Source organism: Anser brachyrhynchus, assembly GCF_964034855.1.
Source record: "Anser brachyrhynchus genome assembly, chromosome: 13".
NCBI lineage: Eukaryota > Metazoa > Chordata > Aves > Anseriformes > Anatidae > Anser > Anser brachyrhynchus.
In genome coordinates, this window is record NC_137708.1 from 11071809 (window position 1) to 11081774 (window position 9966).

General features: G+C 50.8%; 1 protein-coding gene and 1 long non-coding RNA gene across 3 annotated transcripts in view; one reads left to right on the forward strand and one right to left on the reverse strand.

Moving 5' to 3' along the window:
- LOC308177417 (gamma-aminobutyric acid receptor subunit beta-4) overlaps positions 1–1692 on the forward strand; it is an 86703-nt gene extending 85011 nt beyond the window's left edge. For both annotated transcript variants that reach the window (XM_080554692.1, XM_080554693.1), the window contains one exon: positions 725–1692. The gene's annotated coding sequence lies outside the window, so the exon portion shown is untranslated. The remainder of the gene's footprint in view (positions 1–724) is intronic.
- A 1171-nt stretch (positions 1693–2863) lies between these two features.
- The window catches only part of LOC308177422, a 70741-nt gene continuing 63638 nt past the window's right edge, over positions 2864–9966 (reverse strand). Inside the window, exon 14 of the long non-coding RNA XR_013939075.1 lies at positions 2864–9912. This is a non-coding gene — a long non-coding RNA (uncharacterized lncRNA). The remainder of the gene's footprint in view (positions 9913–9966) is intronic.

Below are 9966 nucleotides of genomic sequence, written 5' to 3' on the forward strand. Positions count from 1 at the left end.
ATCCCTGTAGCCTCCAAGGCAGGGAGAGCAGGGGTGAGGAGGAGACACTGGGGTCGCCCTCCTGGGCCAGACCAAGCGGGGTGTTCCACTGGATGTCTTCGAGCTCTGGAGCACAAAGTACTTAAATGTGCTTGTAAGGGAAACCTAACATGGCAGGTCATGAAGGCCAGCCTGAGAACATCCCCAGCCTGCACAAATGGCGAGAATATTGCTTTCAGAGAGGACACTTTTTGCAAAGTGCTGTTAATTTTTGTTGCTGATAAGGGTGGAATAGAGAAGGGAGCGTTTTGCCCCCAAATGAAGGTGAAAGTGGAATTCCAGTTCCTGGCGCTGAGGATATCTTCTGACCACAGTAAGCCCATGTGACTTCTCCTTGTGAGGGCTGGTTCCTTATCTCAAAAGTAAGTGGGGCAGGAAGACGGGGTTAGCCTCTTGTGTCTCACTGCTGCCCGATGAGACACGCAACTTGAGCCACCAGCACTTGTTCTGTTTAGAAGGAAACTGGGGGCATCCCCAGAAGCCAAACGGTGCCTCTGTTGTGAGGCTTTGGGCTCAGCCGTTGCTGGCACCGAGGTGCTTCTGGAGCCAGGAGGGAGAGCAGCCGCTCAAAGAAAAACTCAGTTTCCTTGTTCTCCTGACAAACGAATTTAAATTGGACCAGAATTTTGAGTGAAGCTGATAATAGCTGTGCTATTTTAATCCATCCGTGTCTCCCTTGCCTCAGCATCAGCGCCGACGTCAAAGGCTGCTCAGCCAGGAAAGACCCCGGCTGGATCTCCTGGAAGCTGGCGCTCGCAGCAGCAGCTCGGGAGGGCTGCGATGCGCAGACGGCTGCAGCCCTGTCTCTGCTAATTGGCTCTGTTCCTCTGGATGCTGCTGGTTTATGCCCAGCACTGTGAAGCCTCCGCAACTGAGCAGAAAAAAAATGTTGAGGAAGTTTCCTCCTGCAGCAGCAAATCTCAAACCCATGGAGCCTTGATAAATAAATAAGGATCCACGTTCTGCTCCCAGATGTCACTGTGAAAAGGCAGAATAAGTTCAGTGGATGTATTCCAAAGATACTAGTGTCAGGGAGAGCCAAATTTAGCCTGAATGGCAGAAGAGGGAAATGGGATGCTTTTGCTCACTGCATTGAAGCATAAACATAATTTCCCATGTGAAGTTTTATAGTGATCTTCTGAAATATAACAAAAGGAAGCCGTGGCTCCTCAGCATCATTTCTTTCTTTAGCTGCCCGTTGCTGATGGTACCAGAAACGAGACATTACCTACGTGCAGCACTACAGAGGAGCCTGTCTTTGGGACTGTGAAAGCCCCACGCGTCCCGGGGGGGGGCTCCCTGACATCAGCAGTACAAGTCAGGGCACAAAGAACAGCAAACTGAAAGACCTGCCGTGACCCTGCCCACAGGCCCTTCTGCCTAAATTGGAACCCCATCTCTGTTAATACTTGAGAAAAATCTCTTTTTTCCATGAATTAGGGCAAAGCCCTCCTTGGTCTTTGCATGAGGCAGATCAGCTGAGTACAGGAAAGTTGTAAGAAAGGCAGAGGTAATGTGGTTTTAATTCATCAGTTAATTTTTCCTTGTAACTTGCCCCCTTTCATTTCCAAGATGATTTTTCTGAGCTCCGTTATTTTTTCCCTTGTCCAACCTAATATTTAGCAGAAAGTTGTATAAAATTAAATAAATAAATAGCATAAAAGCCTGCAAACAAAACAAAACAACAACAAAGGAAAACAGTGCAAAAGAGTTTCTTTGTAACCAACTTGATGGCAGCATCTGTGGAAATGAAATATTTAGCCCAAGATTCAGTGCTTATCCTTCTGGTGCCAGCTCTAATCTGAGCCACCACATAAGAAAAAGAACAAACAAACAAAAAAAATAGTCTAACCTTTTCCCTTATGATGATAGCTTCAAAGATGTAAATTCAGGGCTCAGAATTATCATAATGAGTTTCTCTGCGTGTACCAGATTGTTCGGGGGAGCATGCGATGTCCCGCCACGGCTTCTGTGCCTTGTCTGCACGGTTACGTCTCGTCCCTCTCTGCCCCCAGCTCCCTCTCCAAGTGCTCCCACCCCAAATGCTGGTGCTGACGTGCCCTGGGGGAGTGGGGAAGAGCAGCTCCGGGCCCTCAGAGCACCAAGATTTTGGACCTCAATAGCTTTGTTATTTGCCATCACTGCTGCTCTCACCCTCCGATGGGTGGCTCTCAGCTCGGGTGGGCAAGGGAGTGTGCTGGCAGGGAGGAGGGGGACTTGCACCTCTCCAGGCCCTTGCAGAGTTCCAGGACAGGTTCCCCCTCATAATATGTCTTGCAGGGACTCTAAATTGACCTTTAAACTCTCCTTTATGGGATTCTGTCGGGGGTTTGGTTTTGATTTATTTTTGGCAGCAGCAACAACCAAAAACTCAAATATTTTTAGCTTTGGGCACCCCAGGAGCCTTAAAAAATCCAAAAATATTCCTGAAGAGCAAGACAGCGGTGGTCTGCTTTTCCATAAAAGCCACAAAAATGTTAACCCCAGGAGAAACATTTTTTAATGCTAAAAGCGAATGTATTTTCAGCCAGAATAGAAGCTGGTGTAATAGATTTGACCTTTCTTGCTTGATCCTGCATGATGCTCGTGCTTTTTTGCTAACACATTGCTAATCTGGGGCCTCGCCACACCATGATGTAACCTTGCTGTATCTCAGACGTAACATATCCTCTGCCACGAGGCTGCCAGCTGGAGCTGGGGGTGCAGAAGGGCCCACCAGCTCCAGGGTTTGCTCTTCTTGGGGGGATCCCCCTGACTCTCTGGTGCTGGCAATGCTGAGGACATCTGGCCAGCCTTGCTGGGGGTCCCCTTCAGGAGGCCCTTGGGTTTCCACAAGGTGCTGGGAGCTTTCTGGGTGGACCTGCTGCTCAGCACAGGGCTGCCACATTCACTGGACTGGGTCAATGTGGCTTTGTCTTGTGCTAAATTGGTGAAACAGCAGTGGTGATGAGAAGCTAAGGGAATAACAGGATTTTTTTATTATTTTTTTTTCCAGCTGAGGATCTTGCACCAATTATTTATCTTTTGGGGATAGACAGTTTGGTCATTCCCCTGTTTTCCAGGATATGTCGGGTCTCCTTATCCAGAGTCCAGTCTGGGCAATGTCTTTACCTCATTCAAACAGGCCGGTTGCCCCCACCTTGGAAAAGTCACAGCCTCCCCAGAGAGCTGCCAGCTCTCACCTTGTCCCTCCGTGTGTTGACGCTGGGAGTCAGCGTGCTCCGTTTGCTTTTAATGACCACAGCAATGTTCTTGTCGCTGATGAGCCTGCATGCGTTTAAGGCAGCAAAATGAAAATCCCCTTGTCCCTCCTCCCCAGCCCAAAATGAAAAGTACATCAAAATTGGAGGGGAATTGGCACAGATGGGTGTCCTAGTGCTCACCCTTGCTGGAGGCTCCCGTGGGGTTTCTCAGAAAGGTGATAGTCCCCAACCAGCCCAGCCATGTCCCCCAGGGCCAGGGAGGGAAGGGGCACTGGTGGGCACGAGGGGATGGGCAGAGGGGCAGTGGAGCTGGTGGGAAGGATACGGAGCGGGGAGAACAAGAAGTGGGCTGAGAGGCTCTGAGGGAAATGCACCGTGCCATTAAAATGATCAACTGGGAAATGAAACACAAAAATTACCAGGACAATGCTTCAACAGTCCAAATGTGCTTATTTGGTTCATTTCATAACATTTTTTTTCCCCTTGAAATTTCCATCCCCATTTTGGCTGAAAAAAAAAAATGCATATGCAACATCAAAACCACACCTGAACTGGAAAATATTATTTCCTTCTGCTTTTGAATGGCTCCTTTCCCAGGCTGTCAGCCACCCACCCAGCTCGTTGCAAAGTCCCCTTGGGCACAAGCAGTCTGCCAGCAGCTCATTTCTGCAGTCCCAGGCCTGCAAAGTGCCACTGCTGTTCACAGCCAGACCTGACGTCTCAGTGGGATGCCCCAAGAAGCATCTTGCTGATAAGCCACTGTGCTGCTGGGTGCATGCTGCTCCCTGTGCCCCCAGCCTGCCTGCACCTGCCTGCAGCGCTGGGCTCCTGCCAGCCAGAGGCTCGTGGTGCCGGTGGCTGGCTTTGTGCCCTGCTCTCCACATCCCTCTCTCGGGTTATGAATGTAGTGTCACAGTCCTGGCCACGGCAGGAGCTCGCAGAGCCCCTTGCAAGGCCAGTGGTGCTGCTGCAGCCACATAGCTGAGGGCACTGGGGGGCTCCCCTGGCACCGCGCTCCTGAGTCTGAAAGGAAATGGAGCCAGTAGGTACCTGAGCCTTGCTGGCCAAGGGAGGTAGGACTGCAAGGGAGAGATTTGGGGCTGCTATTCCCTCACTTGGGGCTTGCAGTGAAGCCCTGAGATGAGCAATGCTGTCACTGGGAAGCAGGAGGAGGTGCTTCTGGCACTGAGAGCTTGCACAGGGGGTGCCAAGAAGAGGGTTTGTGCAGGTGTCTGTGCTGGCTGCAACTTCATGTTATGTAAAACTGATGCAACTTGCTGTGCAGATGGAGTCTGTCCTGTGTAGAAAGGGGGTAGGGGAGATGCAGGCTTGGGAGAGCACAAGGAACAGAAGGGGAAGGGTGGGGTTCCCTGTCCCATCACTCTGGGAATATCAGCAGCTGCAGAACAGCTCCTGCATCTTGGGGAAAGGTGACTTTTGCCCCCTCACAGGACCTGACTATGCCAAAACCCAGCTGTAGGTACAGCAGACGAAGGTACCATTCTGCGCCTTGGACCTCTCTCTCCCTGGGACATGTTACTCTCATTGCAAACCTCAGCTGCTCCTCCCCAGACTCCCTGAGGAAAGCAAAGCAGCCTCTTGTCTCCAGCTTTACTTACAGAGCAGAAGGGGCAGCCCACGTTAGACTGAGCACTGTTTAAACTGGACACCAGAAAAACAATCCGGGATAACTCCTACCCCTGTATTCTGCTTCATGTAAACAGCTGATGGCCTGGGCTGTTAAAAGGACACGGGCCAAATTAAATAGCTGGGTGGGTCATGGCTCTCCGTGTGGTGAGCAAACCACCTCCACCTCGCTCAGGTTCTGCTGCACCAGTTACCTGGAGAGGTAGCTGCTGCAAGGGAACAATGCCTGTCTGGATGTGCTCAGCTTGGGTTAAGAAGTGCTTGATTTGGAGGCAGGCAAGTTAATTTTAATGTTTTCTACATGGATTTACTCTAAATTGCAATAGGAAATTAGGGCATCCTCACAGCATTTGCATAGGTCTAATGAAATGCATTTAAAAGCTTAGGTTCAAACCTCATTTAGGCATTTGTTGATTTCCTTTTTGAAGCTGGTTTAATTATATTGGTTTAGAAAACAAGGTCTTCAGTGTGTTGGCTGCTTCCGTGAAAAAGTTTCTCTTTGTCTAGTTATTTTACTAGAATTATGCTGCTACAAACGCTTCACTGAGCAGCCAGAAAAGGCAACTGGAAAGGACCAGAATTAACCAGGACCCAACCACACAGTCTCCTACCCGGATCCCTCCAGCAGGTTTACGTGAATGTGCTTGACCTGCTGGGCTCAGCCTATTGAAGTCAAGACATCTTGACATTGGGTGGGTGACTACAGCGTGTAGCTGAGCTCCCCAGGGCTCCCCAGCTCCGGTGCAGACTGCAGGGAGCACCACGGGGCAAGTGCCATTGGCCCTTGCATTTCCTGAGATTCTTGGACTCTGTTTTTTCACACTGACCAGAGCTCAGAAGCAAACACCAAGAGCATGTTAAACAGCGGGCATGTGAGGAAAGCAAGTTAATTCAATTGTATTACAGCCGAAGGTAGATTACATCTCCACAAAGTCTGGCGCTGGCTCCTATTTTTCACACCAAGTGTTCTCTTCAATCTTATAAATGGCTTTGATATGTGCAGAGCACCGGAGAGGCTGTGATCAATTTGTTAGAATGAGTTTATTAAAGAAGAGAATTCCCGGAAGAAGAAATTGGGAATGTGGCACTTGTAATTATCTCCATCAATTGAGATAGATGCTGAAAACAGGAGTTTCCTCTCTCTGCCTTTGCTGCAGCACTGGTGTTCTGCACGCAAAATGCATCTCTGAGCGCTGCCGGTGGTGTGCCTTGTCCTCTGAACACTGAGCAACACCTTCCTCTCCCTACCACGCCACGAATAATCAAAACAAATACACTAAATTGCTGAAAAAAAATTGGCTTTTTGAGGTAGGCACAACCCGTGTGGGAATTTGGGTCAAATTCCTCAAACGATTTCAGCTGAAAGCAGGCAGGACACGTTGAAATATTTTTATTTTGACATCAAACTGAAATGTTTTGAAATGGCTTTTTTTGAAATTTCAGAACTGATGCAAATTTTGTTTAGCCCAAGATTAAAAAGCAGACTAGATAATAGAGGAACTTCTCCTGTTGAAGGAACCATTTAAGTGGTTCTTGACTTTAATGATCTTCAGGGTCTTATTTTGTTTTGCCAGAACGTTGACCCAAATTTCCTCTGAATTGCTGTATATTCAGCCACTCAAATGAAAACTAGTCTGTGCACCCAGATGTAATTCATACATCTCTTCCAGTTCCTTGCCTTCTGCCCTGGCTCTCCTCCAGCACGGTCTGTTTGCCGCCGTCCCCATTTGATGCTGGTCCTCAGCAACCCCCCTCCATTTGTGATACGCTCCTTCCTCTCCAGGCTGTTTCTCGGTGGAGGGCCATTTAATTATTTGGCGTAATTCCCTTATTATTCAGTGCCGCACATGTATGTACACATAATAGGAGTGAATAATGGATGCTAATAATGCATAATTAATTGACGATAAGTGTCTGTTACAAAGGCAGCATCAGGAGTGGTATCACCGCAGGGAAATTCCCTGTCCCCCTCCCAGACTCCTGGCGAGGGGCTGGAAAAGACCCAGCTGAGCTCAGGGTGCCCACGGTGCTGTGCCTGGGCTGGGACCCGCTCCTCCCCTGCCTGCTCCTCAGCCCTCCCGACCCAGGACGCGGCACCAGATCAACAGCTGCTGCTCTCCAAGCTCCCACCGACGTCAGGGAAGAGGGGCGGATCCCGAATAGAGCCTTATACCTCCTGCTTAACCGTGTTTGTTCCCCCGTGTCACCATCAGTCCGGCTGGCACTTGCACATGACAGCTTTGATCTTCCTAACCGTGCTGCAGGAGGCCTGGCAGGGCCACGGCTGCCTGCTGGGGACCATTAAAGCCTACTTGTCGGTGTACCTGGTGGCTGAGGCTCTTTGCACCGAGTCCAAGAGCCAAGGCTAAGCTTCAAAACGAGCATGTGGGAGTCCCTACAGCCTCCGACTCCCGCGCTGCTGTCCAGGGAGCACCCACGCCTCCCCCACCTCTTCTGCTTTCCACCGAGCATGAGCCAGGCCACAGATGGCCTCTGGGTAGGACCAGCCAAAAGGATTTGTGATGGGGAAGGAGGCTCCGGCACTAAGGTACTCTGCCTCCCTGAGCATCCCTGTCTGTTCAGAGCTAACAGGTCCTGTCCATGTGAACATGGGCAATATCCCTCTGGAGTTCACAGGATCTGCTTCTGTGGCAAGTATGGACTGAGAAGAGTTCCTGATTTGTTCCCTGACAAAAAGGCAGAGCAATGTTTTATCTGAGTGGACTGTCAGCATCACTGAGACCATGATTTCGTGCCCCATCAGCCTATGCATTCCTCACTCAGCTGTGCAGAAAAGAGACGCAGTGCAACATAGGTGGTCTTGGTGATGGCCTGGAGAGGAGCTCGCCCAGGCTCTGACCTCCTTCACAGGGGTGCAGGACCCCTGCACCACCCACCACCAGCTTCTGAAGGCAGCAGGCAGGGGCTCTGACTCATGTCTTGGAAAACCCTGCTATCACCCTGCTTCCACTGCTGCGGCCAGGCTTGTGAGGATCAGGGACTAACAACAGCTTGAGATGTCCTCACAACAGCACCAGCGACGCCAGTGCTGAGCAGCCACTCGGAGCCTTGGCTGAGACATTCAGCAGCTTCTCTGCTGTTCCCTTTCCCCTGACCCTGCTCCCACATGTCCCCGTTCCCAGTTCAGCTGATGCCAAAGCTAACAAGCCGTTGCAATGCTGCTGCTCTCCATTGCTGTTCCTTCTGCTCCTCCTTCACTTTCAGCCCCACATTCCTCTCCACTTGTCATCACCAGCAGTGGAGCGGCTGCCGTCAGCCAAAGCCTTCCTTCGGGAGAAAAAAAGTTGCAATTGCTCCAAGAGGGACTCTTCCGAAGGTTGGCTGGAAGAAAGTGAGTTTCTTAACCAAGTCACCAAGGGAGCCCTTGCACACTGCAAAGGGAGAGGCAGGAGGTGGAAGAAATCCCCCGCAAGAGGGATCAGACCCTGAGCTATGCTGAGGACCTGATCTGTGCAGGGCTGCCCTCTCCAGCAGAGACAGGAGAGCTTGGGACGGAGGCAGGTTGTGAAGAGCCCTAATTAATGGACCTGAGGGATCAGCATCTCACCTACGGAGCTGCAAATACATTTCCTCCCAGCCTAGCGTGCATCCAATTTCCCAGGCAGAGCAAGCCGCGTTTATCCCACGCTGTGCAGGCAGCCACCTCCTTGCCATGGTCTGTGCATTCTCACCACGGCAAACTGCTCTCTTCCCAACCTTGGCACACGCTGCCTCCAAACTCCCTGCCTCAATGTGCTGCGATACGGCACCAGCATGCTAAAGGTCAGGTTTCCATTATAAGCAGTTCAAGGCATCAAAGCTGTACCAAGCACAGTAAAAGCTCGTGATTTTGCACCACATTAAAAAAAAAAAAAAAAAAAAACCACAGTAAAAATGCAAAAATGTGTTTGACAAATCCATCAAGCTACATCAACATAATGCCTGGTGTTTCTGGATTTCTCCATGCATGCTACTGAAAGGAGTAGGAGTTTGCCAGAGGCTTTCACCAAAGCGGAGCTGCCCCCTGGAAATGCAGCTTTCCGCGAGCTAAGCCTACCCTCATGGTCAAGCACATGAGCTGGGCGGTCTTACGCCCTCCATCTTTCTGAGGTCAGTTAAATTGCTGTGCATAGTACATGAGGAAGCCTGGTTCGTTGTACTCCCCAAGCACCAGCTGACTTATTTCTTTAATTTGTAGATTTGCCTGGTTGTTTGTACAACCATCACAACCTGGCTCAGCCTTTGCTGTTTATCCGCAGTGTGAGCGTGGGGGCAGGATCTTTTTCCTTCTGTCCTTCTTTTCCCATCTTGCCTCTCTGAAAACTGGCAGGAAAAGAAACCAAGGAAAGGAAAACCATGCTGTGACCTGCGGGTGACCACAGCACCAGCAGTGCCCTCACCAGCCAGGGTGCAAGGCCGGCACACCGAACATGGCAGACTGGTGACAGGGAGAGGATCTGCCGAGCCCACGGTCACCATCAGACAAGGCAATATGTTAACCGTGCAGCATTTCAGTCAGGAATAGTTGAAGGCAAAGCTAGAAACTGTGCCAGAGCTTAAATACAGCTCCTGGACTCATGGGTGGTGAGGGAACCAGGGGAAGGGTGGGGATGCTGACGGTGCCCCAGGTGGGGAAAGCCATGCAGGTATTTGGGTGAAGCACGTCCTAGCCCTCCCCACAAAACTCTCCAGACACCACTCGCTAAAGGGAAGGCTTGGTGAAATGGCTGGGAATGAGGTGAACTGAGGTGTCGGTGTCAGCCCTCAGCCAGGACACGATCCGTATGCCAGGAAGAAGCAGACCAGAGCTACCAGGGGCCGCCTGGCTGCCACCAGGTCATTGTTCCCCCAGCGTAGAGATCAGACCACTGGGCCCCCAGCCCGTCCGACTGCCACTGCCACAGCTTTTGCAGGGGCTCTTCTTGCTCTGACAGAGTACAAAGGGTGAGAGGCTGGCATCTGAGAACAAGGCACATGAGCTGGACATCAGACATCACGGCATGACAGCTCTTCAAAAGCCTGCCTGGAGAGAGAGATGCTGCCTTCAGACAAATCCGGGACGGGGTAGCACAGCCAG